At 50.3% G+C, this 17,271-nt stretch overlaps 1 protein-coding gene across 1 annotated transcript in view; it reads right to left on the bottom strand.

The window, feature by feature from the left end:
• AHCTF1 (AT-hook containing transcription factor 1) overlaps nucleotides 1-17,271 on the bottom strand; it is a 553,711-nt gene that overhangs the window by 356,284 nt on the left and 180,156 nt on the right.

The following is a 17,271-nucleotide window of genomic DNA, read 5'->3' as shown; positions in this document are numbered from 1 at the left end:
AGCATGTACTGCAACTAATGTAGATGCATTTACCACCACCTACATTAGTGGCAGTAAGTGAACTGTGTTACCTGCTGTGGTAATAGAATGCACAGTAAGCTAATGAATATTAACTGCAAAACGCATCCACACCCATTCCATGCTATGCATCTTTTTCTATTACAGGTTGAACCATGGTTACTGAACAATAAGGTGAAAGTTAATCATATCTGTTAATTCCCTTTCCTTGAGCCCAGCCATGCCAGTCTGAACAAATTGGTTGTGTCCCTAAGGTAGAACCGAATTTGCCAGTATCACCACCAGAATATAGGCTATTCCTCTCCATTATGCCACTGCCAAAGCAGCATAAGGTCCTGTGAGCCACCCTCAAGCCCCATTTGCTATCGCAGCAAGAGTAAGACAATCAATTAACCTACACACAGAACTATGAACAACTACTGAGAGAAAAGTAGAGAGCGTAGAGAATCTCAAGCCACAGTCCTTCCAGGGTGGGTCTCAGGCAGTGTGGCTGGACTTAAGGAAAGGAAATTAACAGGTATGACTAAATTTCACCTACCTTATCATCCAAGCCCCACTAGTCTGAACAAGAGAGGTGTACCTAAACAATCTCAATGGCAGTGCTGATTACTTATCAAAAGTTATTACAGTTACTGATGCTTCTCAACTAAAATAATTAGCTACTGTAAATTACTCATCTAGGAATGTAATCAATTACTGATTACAGCAGTTACATGTTTAGACTTATTACTTTTCCTTTACCAATATCACATCCAAGTGTACTAATAGTTTAATTCTTTCCATTTCATCAAGCAGATCAATCCATAGACTGGTGGGTTGTGTCCATCTACCAGCAGGTGGAGATAGCGAGCAATCTTTTGCCTCCCTATATGTGGTCATGTGCTGCCAGAAACTCCTCAGTATGTTCTCTATCTTAGCAGGTGGTGGTCACACACAGCAGCAGCTCTGGCTAGGTCTCCAAGCCTATTCATTTAGGTTTTGTTGAGTACCTGGGGTTGAGGGCTCTTCCTGAGCAAGTGCAAACCTGGTGGTGCCAGGTCCCTCCTTTTCTCCCCCCTCCCGCTGGCTCCGTTGGGAAAAAAAAAGTCTTTTTTTAAACATCCAAAAAGGGCATTTATTTCAGCTGCTCACTGGGACACCAATTCGTTGCAGCTCGGAACGAGAAGCAAGTAATTTAAACTTTTCTAGCGGGCAGGGGGTTCCCCGAACGGTCTCCTCGTGGCTTACGGCGTCAGAGGGCAAGGGCACGAAAAGACGTTCCCCGGACCACGTGCGCGCGTCTAGCGGAGAAGCGGGGGGTTCGAAGGCAGAGTTGCCTTTTTTGGGCCCCTTTTCGGAGTCGGGAGAGTTCCCCGGGTTTTCCTCCGGTGCGGCGTGTTTTCCTGCCTTAAGTGCCCATCCCCCGCTGGCCGCCCTCCCGGTTTTGGCCGGCCACACTGCTCGGACGGCTTCTTCTTGGGCCGCCCTCGAGGTGGGAGACGTTAATCCTATGGTCGCCCTTGACTTGGGCGACGGTAAGAAGTTGGCAAATTTAAAGCACCATTCTTCCCCGTGCGGCTCCTTCGCGGAGTGTCGCACTGGACGCCATTTTGGATGCGCAGCGCGCCTCTCCCCCACTCTTGGGAGCGCAGGTTGAGAGTGCCTCTAGGGCCGTGGCCCAGGCTGCAGAAGGGCACAGACTGGGGGGTTTCTCCCCTGAGTTCATTTTGCTGCTGCATCAGGCTTTTCTTATGCAAAACGCTCCCCTGTCTGATAAGGGTGATGAGGCTTCTATGATCAAACGCCCTTGGGTGGATCTCCAGGACCTGGGGGACTCTGTCTCCTCTGATGTGGATGAGGGCAGCGTATCTGAGTTCTCCCAAAGGTCCTTAGGGGATTCTTTGGAGGAGACTGATGCTCGCTCGGATGGAGCGGATGACCCCTCTGCAGCGCGGCTTTTTCGCTCAGAGGATTTGCCCAACCTGTTAGTGCAGGCCATGAGCATTTTGAAAATTTCCTCTCCGGAAGAAGACCCTCTCTCAGCCTCAGCTGGCTCAGCCATTATGCTTGGAACTAAGCGCCCGCCTAGAACCTTCCACGTTCATGAAGCCATGCAGACTTTAATTTCGGCTCAATGGGATTCCCCTAAAACGAGCCTTAAAGTAGCCAGGGCTATGTCCCGTCTGTATCCTCTGCCTGAGGGGGAACGGGAAGCCTTTCTCTGGCCTACAGTGGATTCTTTAATCACTGCAGTGACTAAGAAAATGGCTCTGCCGGTGGAAGGTGGCACTGCCCTGAAGGACGCTAAGGACAGGAGATTGGAGGCGGCCTTAAAGTTGGCCTTTGAGGCGGCCGCCCTAAGTTTGCAAGCCTCGGTTTGCGGCTCCTATGTGGCCAGTGCATTCCTGACTGTTTTGCAGCGGGCTTCCCCCTCGGATTCTTTCTTGAGGGCGGACTGGCCGGCCCTGGAGTCGGGCTTGGCCTACTTGGCAAACTTGCTGTATGATGTCTTGAGAGCCTCGGCTAAAGGTATGGCTCAGACAGTCTCTGCCCGGCGGTGGCTCTGGCTTAAGCACTGGTCGGCTGACCACGCCTCAAAATCTCGCCTAGCCAAGTTGCCTTTTAAAGGCAAGCTGCTCTTTGGGGACGAACTGGACAAGATTGTGACGGAGCTCAGCATGTCTAAGGGCAAGAGGTTGCTGGAGGTCAGGGCACAGGCCGGCAGTGCTCGCCCTGGTTCCTCCAAGGGCTGATTTCAGGAAACCCGTCGGTATCGCCCGGGCAAGTCGACCTCCTCTTCCTTCAAGCAGAACTTCTCCCCCAAGCAGCATTCCTTTCGCAGGGACCGCCGTCCCGGAGGTCCGTCCTCCGGCCCTCCCCCAGCGTCTCGTACCCAATGACGGGGCCCTGGTCCATGGTCCAGAGCAGATAGGAGGACGGCTATCCTCGTTTCTGGGAGAGTGGACCAGGGTAACTTCAGACGCTTGGGTTCTGGAAGTCATCAGAGACGGCTACAAGTTGGAGTTCTGCCTGCCCTTGAGAGACGGGTTTGTGAACTCTCCCTGCAAGTCTCCAGTCAAAGCAGCGGCAGTGCAGCAGACTTTGGTCAACCTGATCCACCTGGGCGCGGTGGTCCCAGTGCCAGTAGATCAACTTGGCAAGGGACGTTACTCCATTTACTTTGTGGTGCCAAAGAAGGGGGGTTTTGTTCGGCCTATTCTCAACCTCAAGGGAGTCAATCGGGCCTTGAAAATACGGCACTTCCGGATGGAGACTCTCCGCTCCGTAATAGCTGCGGTAAAAAAAAAGGAGAATTCCTGGCATCCTTGGACATCAAAGAAGCTTACTTACATATTCCCATCTGGCCGCCTCATCAGCGCTTCCTGCACTTTGCAGTCCTGGGCCGCCACTTCCAGTTCAGAGCCCTCCCGTTCGGGTTGGCTACTGCTCCGCGGACCTTGTCCAAAGTAATGGTGGTCATCGCGGCTTACCTCAGCAAAGAAGAAGTGCAAGTCCATCCCTATCTGGACGACTGGCTGATCCAAGCCCCCTCTTATGCAGTGTGGGAGAGCTACGGACAGGGTTATTGCCCTTCTGAGCTCCCTGGGATGGATCGTCAACTGGGAGAAGTCAGCTGCGCCCAACTCAGTCCCTGGAGTATCTGGGAGTTCGATTCGACACCCAAGTGGGCAGAGTGTTCCTGCCAGACAACCAGAGCGTCAAGCTTCGGACCCAGGTGGACCAGTTCCTAGCATCCTCTACACTTCGGGCTTGGGACTATGTGCAGCTGTTGGGCTCCATGACGGCCACAATGGAGGTAGTGCCCTGGGCCAGGGCCCATATGAGACGATTACAGCACTCTCTTCTGCGGCGGTGGATTCCAGTCTCGGAGGATTACGCTGTACGCCTTCCCTTGGCGCTGGTGGCGGAGGCCAGACAAGCTGTCCACAGGAATGCCTCTCACGACCCCGGAGTGGGTTGTCGTCACAACGGACGCCTCTTTGACGGGCTGGGGAGCCCACTACCTAGGAAGGACAGCGCAGGGGCTCTGGTCTCCTGTGGAGGCAAAGTGGTCTATCAACCTCCTGGAACTCCGAGTCATTCGGTTGGCGCTTCTAGAGTTTCTCCCGGTCCTGGTGCTGAGGCCAGTACGGGTCCTGTCGGACTATGCCACGGCTGTGGCCTATGTCAATCGCCAGGGAGGTACCAGGAGTGTCCCTCTAGCCAAGGAGGCCATGAAGCTATACCTGTGGGCGGAAGTGAATCTGGAACAGCTGTCGGCGGCCCACATTGCGGGAGTCATGAATGCCAAGGCGGACTTTCTCAGTCGTCATACTTTGGATCCCGGAGAGTGGCAGCTGTCGGCTCGGGCGTTCTTGGACATCACGAAGCGCTGGGGCCAGCCGAGCCTGGATCTGATGGCGTCCTCGGCCAATTGCCAAGTGCCGCGGTTCTTCAGCAGAGGACGGGACCCTCGATCTCTGGGAGTCGATGCTCTTCTCCAGCAGTGGCCGGCACAGGAGCTTCTCTACGTGTTCCCGCCCTGGCCCATGATGGGCAGAGTTCTAGGCCGGGTGGCAAAGCATCCGGGCCGGGTGATCCTGGTGGGTCTGGATTGGCCCAGACGCCCCTGGTATGTGGACTTAATCAGACTGTCAGTGGACGGCCCTCTGAAGCTGCCAGCGGAGTAGGGCCTCTTGCATCAGGGTCCCGTGGTGATGGAGGATCCCTCCCCCTTTGGTCTTATGGCCTGGCTATTGAGCGGAAGCGGCTGAGGAAGAAGGGCTTCTCAGACAAGGTCATCGCCACTATGCTGAGAGTGAGGAAGCGCTCTACTTCTACTACTTACGCCAGGGTTTGGCGTACCTTTGCATCCTGATGCGAGGCAGGCTCTCTATCGCCCTTCACTGCTCCAGTATCTTCAGTGTTGGCGTTCCTGCAAGAAGGTCTGGAGAAAGGCCTGTCGCTCAGTTCGCTGAAAGTCCAGGTGGTGGCTCTAGCTTGCTTCAGGAGCCGTTTGAAGGGTGCTTCCCTGGCTTTGCAGCCAGATGTGGTGCATTTCCTCAAAGGAGTTAATCACCTGTGCCCTCCTCTGCACTCGATAGGGCCTACGTGGAATCTCAATCTAGAGCTACGGGCCTTGCAGAAGCCGCCCTTTGAGCCCTTGTCGAGGGCATCGCTGAAGGACCTGACGTTGAAAGCGGTCTTTTTGGTGGCTATCACTTCAGCCAGAAGAGTTTCCGAGCTCCAGGCACTCTTGTGTCGAGAGCCGTTCCTGCGGTTCACTGAGGCAGGAGTGTCGATTCGCCCAGTGCCTTCCTTTCTGCCCAAGATTGTTTCTCGCTTCCATGTGAATCAGAAGCTTTGTCTACCCTCCTTTCATAGGGAGGATTACCCAGAGGAGTACTCTGCTCTCAAATGTCTGGATGTGAGACAAGTCATCACAAAGACAAGTCATCACCAGATACTTGGAAGTGACCAATGACTTCCGGAAGTCGGATCACCTGTTCGTGCTGTTCAAAGGTCCTCTTAAGGGTCTGCAGGCATCTAAGCCTACTGTGGCACATTGGGTCAAGGAGACGATTGCGGCAGCTTATGTGGCTGCAGGGAAACTTCCGCCTATTCAGCTGAAGGCGCACTCTACCAGAGCACAGGCGGCCTCGATGGCAGAGTCCAGATCCGTCTCCTTGGAAGAGATTTGTAGAGCGGCAACTTGGGCGTCGGCTCATACCTTCTCACGACATTACCGCTTGGATGTGGCTGCTCGGGCCGAGGCCCAGTTTGGAGCTTCAGTTGCGTTCAGGGATTTCCATGTCCCGCCCTGGGTGAGTACTGCTTCGGTGCATCCCACCAGTCTGTGGATTGATCTGCTTGATGAAATGGAAGGTAAAATTATGTATTATACCTGATAATTTTCTTTCCATTAATCACAGCAGATCAATCCATAGCCCCACCCAGACATCTGTATTGTTTTTGTTCTGGTTATATTTCAGGTTTAGTCTTCAGTTCCCGTTCAGGAGGACTTCGCGTTCAAGTTCTTGCAATTGGATTTTCCTTGAGTTGAAACGACTTTGTGTTACAGTGAGTTGCTGCATTCCTCTCCCCCCGTGGCGACGGTGGTTGGATTGATAACTAAATTATGCCGGCGCTCCCCCCCGCTTCGTGCGGTAGTGGGGTAGCTTTGTATCCCTCCCGCTTCGGCAGTGTTAGGGTCAGCCAGCTCCTCCTGCGGTTGCAGTAGCAGGATAAGCTAGATCCCCCCGCATCGGCGGGTGTGGTGTCCCTCCCCCGCTTCGCGGGGATCAGCTGGACGGATTCCCCTCCCCCACTTCGACGGTGGTGAGCTGGGCAGAGTGTCCCTTTGTGGGTGTAATTCTCTAAGTGCTGAGTCCTGCGGATGGAGCTTTGATATCGACATACTGAGGAGTTTCCGGCAGCACATGACCACATATAGGGAGGCAAAAGATTGCTCTTTATCTCCACCTGCTGGTAGATGGACACAACTCACCAGTCTATGGATTGATCTGCTGTAATTAATGGAAAGAAAATTATCAGGTATGATACATAATTTTACTTTTGTGTAGCAGTTTTATTCAGAGTTTAATAAAAACACATTTGAAATCAAAGGAATAAGTAATTAACAATTAACTTATGTGAGGGATGCAAAACTACATGAGAATACAAAATAGGCTATTCCTGGTCTCTGTAGCTTTTGCTTCTAGGTGTCAACATTTGCCCACCAGCACTACAAAGTCTTCTATCTGCAACATGTAAGAGAGGACTTAAGTGCTTATGAGAGCATAAGTGATAGATGCAACACTGTCCAAGGATACATAAGACAGACTAGTGATCATCTGTACTGCAGCACTTCACCCAGTTAAAAAAAAGCAGATTTGAAATCAAGGGAATAAGTAAATAACAATTAAAGATTTTATGCTGCTCTTAGCAAGAGCAACATTTCAAAATGTTTGTTAGCAAGGCAATTATGTCTAGGTATCAAAAATTTGACCTCCAGCACTACGAAGTCCTTCTTAGTGTTATGTCTAATGAAAACCTCCTTAACTAATGGAAGTGTGCTTAAACAGTCTAATGATTTGTCATTGCTACTTTTTAAGTTGTACTTGCTGGTGTATACTTCCAACATCATTTCCACTGTGTTTCTAGGAATTTAAACTAGAAGGCGGGGTGGCATATGGAGGTATGTCACTTCCACAGGCCACCCCCAGCTAAAGATAAGACCTAAACCAAACCAACCTCTCCCCTTCCCCCATGCTCTATTTCTGTGGACAACACGCTCATTCTTCCTGTCTCATCTGCTCATAACCTTGGGGTAATCTTTGACTCCTCCCTCTCCTTCTCTGCACATATTCAACAGATTGCTAAAACCTGTCGTTTCTTCCTCTATATCACATCACCAAAATTCGCCCTTTCCTTTCTGAGCACACTACCAGAACCCTCATCCACACTCTCAACACCTCTCGCTTAGACTACTGCAACTTGCTTATCACAGGTCTTCCACTCAGCCATCTCTCTCCTCTTCAATCTGTTAAAAAATCTGTTGCACGACTAATATTTCGCCAAAGTCGCTATGCTCATATCAGCCCTTTCCTGAAGTCACTTCACTGGCTCCCTATCCGTTTCCGTATACAATTCAAGCTCCTCTTATTGACCAAGTGCAGCCCCTCACTATCTCTCCACCCTCATCTCTCCCTACACTCCTTCCCAGGAACTCTGTTCACTAGGTAAATCTCTCCTAACTGCACCCTTCTCCTCCATCGCTAACTCCAGACTCCGTTCCTTTTATCTTGCCGCACCTTATGCCTGGAATAGACTTCCTGAGCCGTTACATCAAGCTCCATCCCTGGCCACCTTCAAATCCAGGCTAAAGGCCTATCTGTTTGATGCTGCTTTTGACTCCTAACTTGTCACTTGTTCGTAACCTTTATCTTGTTCCTCTCTTCAATAGTCCCTTATCCCTATGTGTCCTGTCTGTCCTACCCTTATCCCTTATTTGTCCTGTCTGTCTTGATTTAGATTGTAAGCTCTTTTGAGCAGGGACTGTCTTTTCTTCATGTTCAATTGTGAAGCGCTGCGTACGACTGGTAGCGCTATAGAAATGATTTGTAGTAGTTTGTAGTAGTAAAGAGAAGATGTGACAGTAGTAAAGAAAACAACAATCTTAGCAAATCACTTCTTACCAACACAGCAGGAAGCGAGATTAAAGAAAAAACTACACAGAAGATGAGACTGCCACTGAAATGTAGCTGTGTGAGTGTGAGAGACAAAGCTCATGTGTGTGTGTGTGTGTGTGTGTGGGGGGGGGGGGGAAGTGAAAGAGGGAGGGGCAAAGTATCAGTGTGTGTGTGTGGGGGGGGTGTTTATTGTGTGTGTGTGTGTGTGTGTGTGTGTGTGTGTGTGTGTAACAATGTTGGGGGGGGGGGTGTCTGGTGAACTGGGAGGGGTTGGCTGTTGGGTTTTACTGTTTTTGTCTTAGAGTTACAGGTGTCTTGTTATTTTGGTGGGCTTGGGGGTGGGGGGCATATGTTGGGGAGGGGGCATGTTTTGCCATCTGTAAGTCTGCTTCACTGTGTGAGTGACACAGAGTGTGTCTGTGTGTGTGTGAAAGTGAGAGAGGGTGGGGCGGACTGGGAAGTTGGGTGCTAGTGTCTGTGTTTTTGTGGTATTGTGTGTACGTCTCACAATGGCTAGTAGGGGAGGGGGGGGAAGGTGATGAGAGGGTGAGGCAGGGGGCTTGGAGGAGGATCAGCGGGGTTGGCCGTGTTATTGCTGGCTCGTATTAGTGTGGTGTTGTAGTCTGGTTTTTTTTTTTTATTTTTTTTTTTTTTGGGGGGGGGGGGGGGGGGGGGGGCGATGTCCAGTGCTGGCTAAGTTGGATGAAGTTGTGTGTGGCTTTGAGGGTGGTTATTGTTGCAGGGATGATATATATAGAGAGATTGAGTGTGCATCTATCCATGTGCATCTTCTGTGGGTTTGGGGGGGGGGGGGGGGAAGTGTGTGTGTGTGCGTGTGTGTAAGTGAGAGAGGGTGGGGTGGATTCGGAGGTTGGGGTGAGTGTGTTTTTGAGATATTGTGTGTGTGTCTCACAGAGAGTTCGTGTGTGTGTGTAAGAGTGTTAGGGTGGGGTGGATTCGGAGGTTGGGGGTGAGTGTGTTTTTGTGATATTGTGTGTGTGTTTCACAATGAAAGGGGGTTGGGGGGACGGGGAGAGGGTTTTGGTTTTGGGGGGATGCCCCTTGCTGGCAAAGTGTATTAAAGTGACGTTTGGCTTTGAGTGTGGTTATTGTTGAAGGGGTGATATACAGAGAGAGAGAGTGAGTGAGTGTGCATGTTGTGCATCAGTGTATGTGTGTGTTAGTCTTTTTTAGTGGGGTTTTGGGGTGGAGGGGGGCGGTGGTTGTGTGTCTGTGTGTGAGAGTGAAAGATCATGTGTGTCACACAGGTAGTTTGTGTGTGAGAGAGTGGGTCTTGTGTGTGTGTCACAGTTTGTGTGTGTGTGTGAGAGAAGGTGGGGCGGACTGGGTGTTTGCAGGCGAATGTGTGTGTTTTTGTGATATTGTGTGTGTGTCTGACAATGACGGGGGGGGGGGCGGGGGGTGGTGAACTATGAGGATGTGGCTGGGTGCTTGGAGGGGGCTCAGCGTTTGTTGAGGGGTGGAGTGGGCTTTGACCGTGTTGTTGCTGGCTCATATTAGTGTGTGTGTGTGGGGGGGGGGGGGGGGGGGGGGGGGGTTGTTGTGCTAGTAAACTTGCAGGAAGTGTTGGTTGTCTTTGAGGGTGGTGGTGAACTGAGAGAGTTTTGCAGGGTGTTTGGAGGGGGATCAGTGTGTGGTTTTTTTTTTTGGGGGGGGGGGGGGGAGATTCATCTTCACTGTCATTGTCGGTGTTACAGCGGCCGGCAGCAGCAGTCCAAAGCGTGTAGACTCGGCCCTTTTCTCTCTCATGTCCTGTTTCCACACGGGCGGGACCAGAGCTGTGAGAGAGAGAAGGGCCGAGCCTGGACGCTTTGTTTAGCTGCTGCCATTCGCCGTTACACCGACGACCCTTAAACGCGAGGGGAGAGGATGGGGTCCTCTATGTCCAGAGACGAGTTGTGACGGGAGGGGGGAGAGTATGGGGGGATTGAACGGCGATTTGGGAGGGAGGCGGTCGGGGAGGCGGTTCGAAGTCGTAGAGGAGAGGGAGGTCTGTGGCAGTGTGCATTGGGGAGGAGAGTGGATGAGGGGGCTGTGGCCAGGGGATGGGGGTCCAGTGGCATCTCGGGAGGGGCGAGTGACGGAGCACCGGGGGGGGGGGGGGGGGGGTGTTGTCAAGTGTGTCTATGAGGTGGGTTTACCATGCTCACGGCGGTTGTGTGTCGTTGATGTTCGGGCACGCTGTTTGGGCTCTTTTTTCAGTCTGGTGGTGTGCCTCGTGCTGCTTTCATGTGGTTGGTCAGTGTCGCTGGTGACGTACCAGGAAGTTCTGACGTCAATTTATGAGATGGAGAGCACAAATGCCTCAAGGTTTAAGTGCCACGGAGTCAGCTTCAGAACGTTGGAGGTGCTTTTTATTATATAGGATTCTGACTTCAAAGGTCTTACGTTCCTGTATTGTCTTAAAAGTTGCCTTTCAGCATTCTCACCATATCATCATTGGTACAGTGTTCTGGTTTTGTAAGTGCTGCCCCACAGAGCTGACATCGTGGTTGGCACTGGCATTTTTCATATAAAGTAAATTAAATCTCTTTAGCATCTGGCTTATTTCTCCAATATAGCACCCTTCTTCACACTTTCTACATTGAATGATATATACCACATTGAAAGATGAGCATGTAAAGGATTCCTTTATGTTGAATATTTTTCCTTTGTGAATGATTGTGGGATCCTGTGAAATGTTTTGGCATTGTGTGCCGCTTTCTTCTTTTTCAGTCTGTGTTTGGAGCTTACTTCTCACTAGCTTGTGTTTTAAGATGGGTGACTGTCAGAAAGCCAGCACTGGTGGGGATGGGAATATCTATTTCAGTAATTCGTCCTCCTGGAGTAGTGGTTGTAGATCTTTTATGATTTTTCTCAATATTTCCAGCTCTGGGTTGTATGTCATCTATCAACATTTGCTTATTTCTGATCTGACGAAGGACTACCTTCGAAAGCTAATCAAAAAATGTATTAAGTTAGTCCAATAAAAAATGTATCATATTTTCTTTTCTTTGTTTTATTTTATTCTATTTCTATTGATTACCTTTAAAAGTGGACTAACACGGCTACCACATCTCACTACTGGAAAAATAATGGAAGCGATGCTAAAGGAACAGATAGTGAATTTCCTGGAATCCAATAGGTTGTAAGATCAAGACAACATGGTTTTACCAAAGGTAAATCATGCCAAACAAACCTGATTGAATTCTTTGACTGGGTGACCAGAGAACTGGATCGAGGACATGCTCTAGATGTAATCAAGATTTCAGCAAAGCCTTTGACAGGGTCCCTCACAGGAGTCTCTTGAATAAACTTAGCAGGCTGAAGTTAGGACCCAAAGTGGTGAATTGGATTAGGAACTGGTTGACAAGACAGATACCAGAGGGTGGTAGTTAATGGAATTCACTCGGAGGAAGAAAAGGTGAGTAGTAGAGTGACAAGTACAGAGTGACTCAAGGATCGGAGCTGGGGCAGATTCTGTTCAATACATTTGTGAGTGACATTGCCGAAGGGTTAGAAGGTAAAGTTTGCCTTTTTGTAACAGTGCACATCACGGAGGGAGTGGAAAATATGAAAAAGGATCTGCAGAAGTTAGCAGAATGGTCTGTTTGTCAATTAAAATTCAATGCAAAGAAGTGCAAAACGATGCACTTAAGGAGTAGAAAGCAAAGGGAGACGCATGTGTTAGGCAGTGAGAGGCTGATATGTAGATAGGGCGAGGGATCTTGGGGTGATAGTATCTAAGCATCTGAAGGCGATGAAATACTGTGAAAAGGCAGTGGCCGTAGCCAGAAGGATGCTAAGCTGTATAGAGAGATGTGTAACCAGAAGAAGAAAGGAGGTATTGATGCCCCTGTACAAGAGCCCCTGTACAAGACATTGGTGAGGCCCACCTGGAGTATTGTGTTCAGTTTTGGAGGCCATATCTTGCTAAAGATATAAGAAAACTTGAAGAGGTTTAGAGGAAGGCGACAAAAAGGGTATGGGACTTGCGCCAAAAGATGTATGAGAAGAGACTGGAAGACATGAATATGTATACCCTAGAGGAGAAGAGGGACACGGGAATATATATATATATATATATATATTTTTTTTTTTTTAAGTTTAGCCCACTGCAGCTCTTCATTCTCCCCCCTTCTAGTGCACAGGTTGTGGTAGCATCCAGCCATTGGGAAGGCTTCTAGTCACAGGAAGGAGGGGCTGAGCTACAAGGGCTGTGTGGGGCAGGGGAAGCTCAGCTTTGCACATGGTGTTTGGAGAAAACCAGTCGAATCAGTGAGTGTTCCGGGGATAGGAGGAAATATTGCTGAAAAGGAGTAGGACTGAATAGGGAAAAGTGTGAAGGGTCTGCTGTCAGCTGAGAAAAAGAACTGGCAGCAAAATGCCAGAATTTTACATGATGGTGGGCAGACCCAGTTGGGGGTGGGGGCACTGGCTGAGCACAGGACCAGCAGGACAACACTAGAAAACAGCTAGCTAGAAAGTGCATGCATGCATTTGTGCATGTTTCGACTCTGGTGAGGATAGTCACATAAATAAAGCTTCCCTTTGAAAATAGGGCTGAAATGGAGAAATTCATTGGTACAAATATACCTGTGCACATATTAAGTGAAGGGAAGTTTTTAGCCCAGGGAATCTACTTGGGCAAATTCCTGTGAACATTGTCCTAATACTGCCTCCCATTTCAGAAGCATTAAAAAATATATATTTTGCCTTTTCCATTTGTGAAATATAAAATACTAGCCGTTGAGCCCGTAAAAACGGGCTGGTATAGAGGTTTTCCTTCCCCCGCGGTCACCACCGCTCCCCTCCCCCCCCTCGAAGTCGCCACCGCTCCCCCCCCCCTCGAAGTCGTCGCCGCCGCCACCCCTCCACCTGGTCCGGGCCCTCTCTTCACTTCTGAACTTACAGATCCATTCGCCGAACGCAGCAACGCACATCAGCTGAGCTGCCCCTTCCTTCTCTGCCTGTGTGTGTCCCGCCCTCGCTGACGTTACGTCACAGGAGGGCGGGGCCACAGGCAAAGAAGGAAGGGCTCACTGCAGCTCAGCTGATGTGCGTTGCTGCGTTCGGCGAATGGATCTGTAAGTTCAGAAGGGAAGAGAGGGGCCGGGTGGAGGGGTGGCGGCGGCGACTCCGAGTGGGGGGGGGGAGCGGTAGCAACGTCGGCGGCGCAGTTTCCCTCTCTGTCCCCCCCCCCCCCCCCCCCGTCATCACGTATTGACGCGGGGGCGGGACAGAGAGGGAAGTCTCTACTGCGCATTTGCAGTGAGTATGGTCACTCGCTGTTTATATGTTTGATTGCCTTTAAATATAAAACTTTGCCTTTGTATTTTGGACACATGGTCCTTAAATTTCATTCTTTCAGGCAGTTTGCCCTTAGAAAATCTGATTTGTACTTGAGGCAATGGAGAGTGAAAATGACTTGCCCAAGTTCCCTGTTCTCAGCCTGCTGCTGCTGCAGAGCTGCAAAGTTACCTAGCTTCAGGAGGGAGATTTTTTGGTCAGTCCTATTTGTAGTACCTGATACTGAAGGACTTCAAAGCATCAATCCTTGTGTCAATCCAAAAATGGTAACTGCTTGAAGTGCTTTTGTCAGATATACGAATTTTCTTAGTTTGGAGGCTTAATTCTTCAGCTGAAGTATCATTTTCTTTTCCAGGCTTCAAAAGCAGTTTTTGGTGATGTAGATTCACTCATTATAATTTCTGGCTTCAAACACAAATCGTACTCAAAAAGCAAAGGAAGCACTAAAATAATCAGAACAGATATTTCAGCCACACCTTTCCCCATTGAGCTACTGCAGTAAAGAGCATGCAGGGAATCCACCAAGACAAGACCACTGTGACAAATCTTTCTAGGCAAAACTCATTTGCCACTAATTATATTTTGATGTTGATTACTCCAAAAATGGGATACGGCTACCTCTGGGGGCAGCAGGCCCGCTCACCTGGACCCACTCCTGGAACAGAGCAATGGTCCCTGCGTATGTGCTCTGGACAGGGTGAGGTTGCGGCAGTTTGCTAAGACAGAAACACTGGGGTCCTTGGGGAAGGGGAACACGCTGGAGAAAGGTGATCTCATCAGGGTTTGGAGAGACGTGTCCTGTTCTCCCAACCAGAAAATGTGGCAGATGCCAAGGCCCTCGAGGCAGGTGACTTAGCCGAAGGGTGCAGCAGGACGTCCCCTAGATCCTGTTGGTTTGGACAGCATGAGGCCCAGATATTCCCCATCACTTGGCTCCTGCTGAATTCTGTTACCCCCATCCCTTGTCCTCTCCACCTGAAGACATGGCAGGACCTCGAGGAAGGTGAACTCTGCCAACACCAGTCTCTGCTAGAAAATTCATTAGTATTTCACAAAATAGTGGAGAGACGATCAGGTTGCCACTTTGCAAATGTTTTCGGGTGAAACAGCACAAGCCTCCACCCACAAGACCACCTGCGACAGTAGAATGAGCCCCAAGGCCCCTCAGAATCTGTTTGTTTCAACATCTGTACACTAAATCGCCTTGAACCAGCGTACTATGGATGATTTGGAAGCCACCATACCCTTGTATGGCCCATAGAACATTACACAAAGCAGGCACATCTCAATCTTTAAAAAATAATAAATAAAGAAATATATATTTTTTCTTTCTACTTTTGTTGTCTGAGCACTTTATTTTTCTGATTGGGTTGGTCCCACTCTCTTCCACTTTCCATGTGTCAGTCTTCTAAATTCTTTTCCAGATTGGCTTTTCCATTTCTTCTCTCTCCTCTTGCCTTCCTCTCCCATTCAATCCCCAAGTCCCACTCATCTTCTGCTCTGTTCCCCTTCCCCCCCCCCCCCCCCCCCACCTAGGCGCATCCATCTTCTGCTCCTTCTCTCTCCCCCCCACCCACCCACACCCTCTAGTCCTATCCATCTTCTGCTACCTCTCTCTCCCCCACACCCCCTAGTCCCATTCATCTTCTGCTTCCTCTCTCTCCCCCAAGTCCCACTCATTTTTTCTGTTCCCCTTCTCCCCATACCCCTAGTTGCATCCATCTTCTCCCTCCCACACACCCCTAATCCCATCCAACTTCTGCTCCTTCTCCCTCCCCCCACCCATACCCTCTAGTCCCATCCATCTGCTCCATCTCTCTCTTCCCCCACACCCCCTAGTCCCATTCATCTTCTGCTCCCTCTCCCTTCTCCCCACCCCCTGGTCCCATCCATCTTCTGCCCCTTCTCCATCTCTCTTACACCCCCGTGGTCTCATTTTTTTTTTTACCCTTCTCCGCCTGCCTCTGTCTCTTTCGTTCTCCTTCCAGCCCGCCCCCCACCACCACTGAAGTCTTCCAGTTCTCTCTCTCCTTCCAGCCCCATGCCACCCAGTATCGCAAACCCCCCCCCCCCCCCCCCCCCGGTCTTCCAATCCTCGGAGCTGCTGGCAACCTAAACGAGAAAGCCGCATGCACGCTGCTTTAGACCTGCCCCAGAAGCCCTTCTGTCTCCTACAGTTTCCCGCCTATACGGGAACAAGAAGTTGAAAGAGAAAGAAAGGTTTCCGTGGGCATGAATAAAGCAGCGTGTGCACTGCTTTCTCACTGAGGCTGCCGGCGGCTCAGGGGATTGGAGGACTGGGGGGAAGGAGCGATACCGGGTGCTGCAGAGCTGGAAGGAGAGAGATAACTGGAAGACTCCAGTGCTGTGGTGGCGGTGGAAGGAGAGAAAAAGAGATGCTGCTGCAGCTGCACCACTCAGGGGGATGCCAGGCAGATTAATGGGGTGGCAGCTCGTTTGGGGGACCCCCAAACTATGCCCATGGCAGGAGCACAGGAGGGCCTGCTGGAAGATGCACTACATTCACGTGGGACAACCAAGAGAACCAGAAAAGTGTACCAAGCCACCTGCAGTACCCTCCCTATTAGCGGCCACAAAGGAAAAAGAAGTAGAGTGGCTTCCGGTGGAGCCATTCCTACACCAGGACATCAATGCCAGTTGAGCTGACTTCTCTTCTGCAACTTACGAACTAAACCACCTTGGCGTTATGTCTAAAGGCCATAAGATCAAACACTGGACAACTCCACCAGTCCACCAGGAGCTGAAAGGTCCCCAGACCTAAACTCCCATTCCACCGTGAAGGTTAAAAGGTACCTTTCCACCCAGCAACATATCACTGCTGCCTCCTGTACGGAGGCCTGGCTCCTAATTTCCCCTGCTTGTTGACATAAGCCACTGCTATGGTACTGTCCTACATGACTTGTGCTACTCTCCCTTGGAGATCTGGAAGGAACTCCAAAAGCACTAGCCTGATGGTTTTCATCTTGAGGCAACTCAACCAGGCCACCTCCTGACCAGACCAGCTGCACCCCTGTGCCAATCACTGGACAGACCATGCAGGTATTTCAGGTCTTTATCTGCAACTCCTCCAGCCCCTGCAGCTAGCAGCTGTAGGCACAACAGTCCAGTTGGTCCAGGGCAACCCCTGCTTAACAGGTGGCCAGTGTGATTCCATCAAGTCAGACTGTCGGATTCTCGACATGAAGGGCAGCATGTCTTTGAAGTCTGGGGACAAGCACATTAAGATGAATGTCTGGAGAGGACTCATATGTACTCGTGCCCACAGAATCACCTCCAGGGTTGATGCTATGGAGCTCAAAATATGGAATTAGTCCCATACCTGCAAGACCGGTAGTGCACATCCACTCTTCGGTAAGGAACACAGTCTTGTGCACAGTGTTGAATAAGACAAGACTTCCAGATACTCCAACCACTAAGAGGGAACCAAGTGACTCATGCCCAATTCACTATCCAGCCCAAGCTCTCCAGGAGCTCAATCACCTGGGAGGTGGCCACTCTGGACTCCTCTTCCAAACTGGCCCAGATCAGCCAGTTGCTGAGATAGGAATTTACTTAGACCCTTTGGAAATGCAGCTGGGCTGCTACCACCATCTTCAAGGTGCATGGAGATGTAGCCAGTTCAAATGGGAGTGTGGGGGACTGATAATTCTCCCCCAGGACTCAGAGGCATAAGTAGTGTTTGGGAATGCAAAGGTAGGTCTCAGTCAGATCCAGTGAAGTGAGGGACTTGCCCAGGCAAACAGAAGCAATT

The sequence above is a fragment of the Microcaecilia unicolor genome, chromosome 3 (genome assembly GCF_901765095.1).
Source record: "Microcaecilia unicolor chromosome 3, aMicUni1.1, whole genome shotgun sequence".
Classification (NCBI taxonomy): domain Eukaryota; kingdom Metazoa; phylum Chordata; class Amphibia; order Gymnophiona; family Siphonopidae; genus Microcaecilia; species Microcaecilia unicolor.
This window is presented reverse-complemented; position numbering and strand designations above follow the sequence as displayed.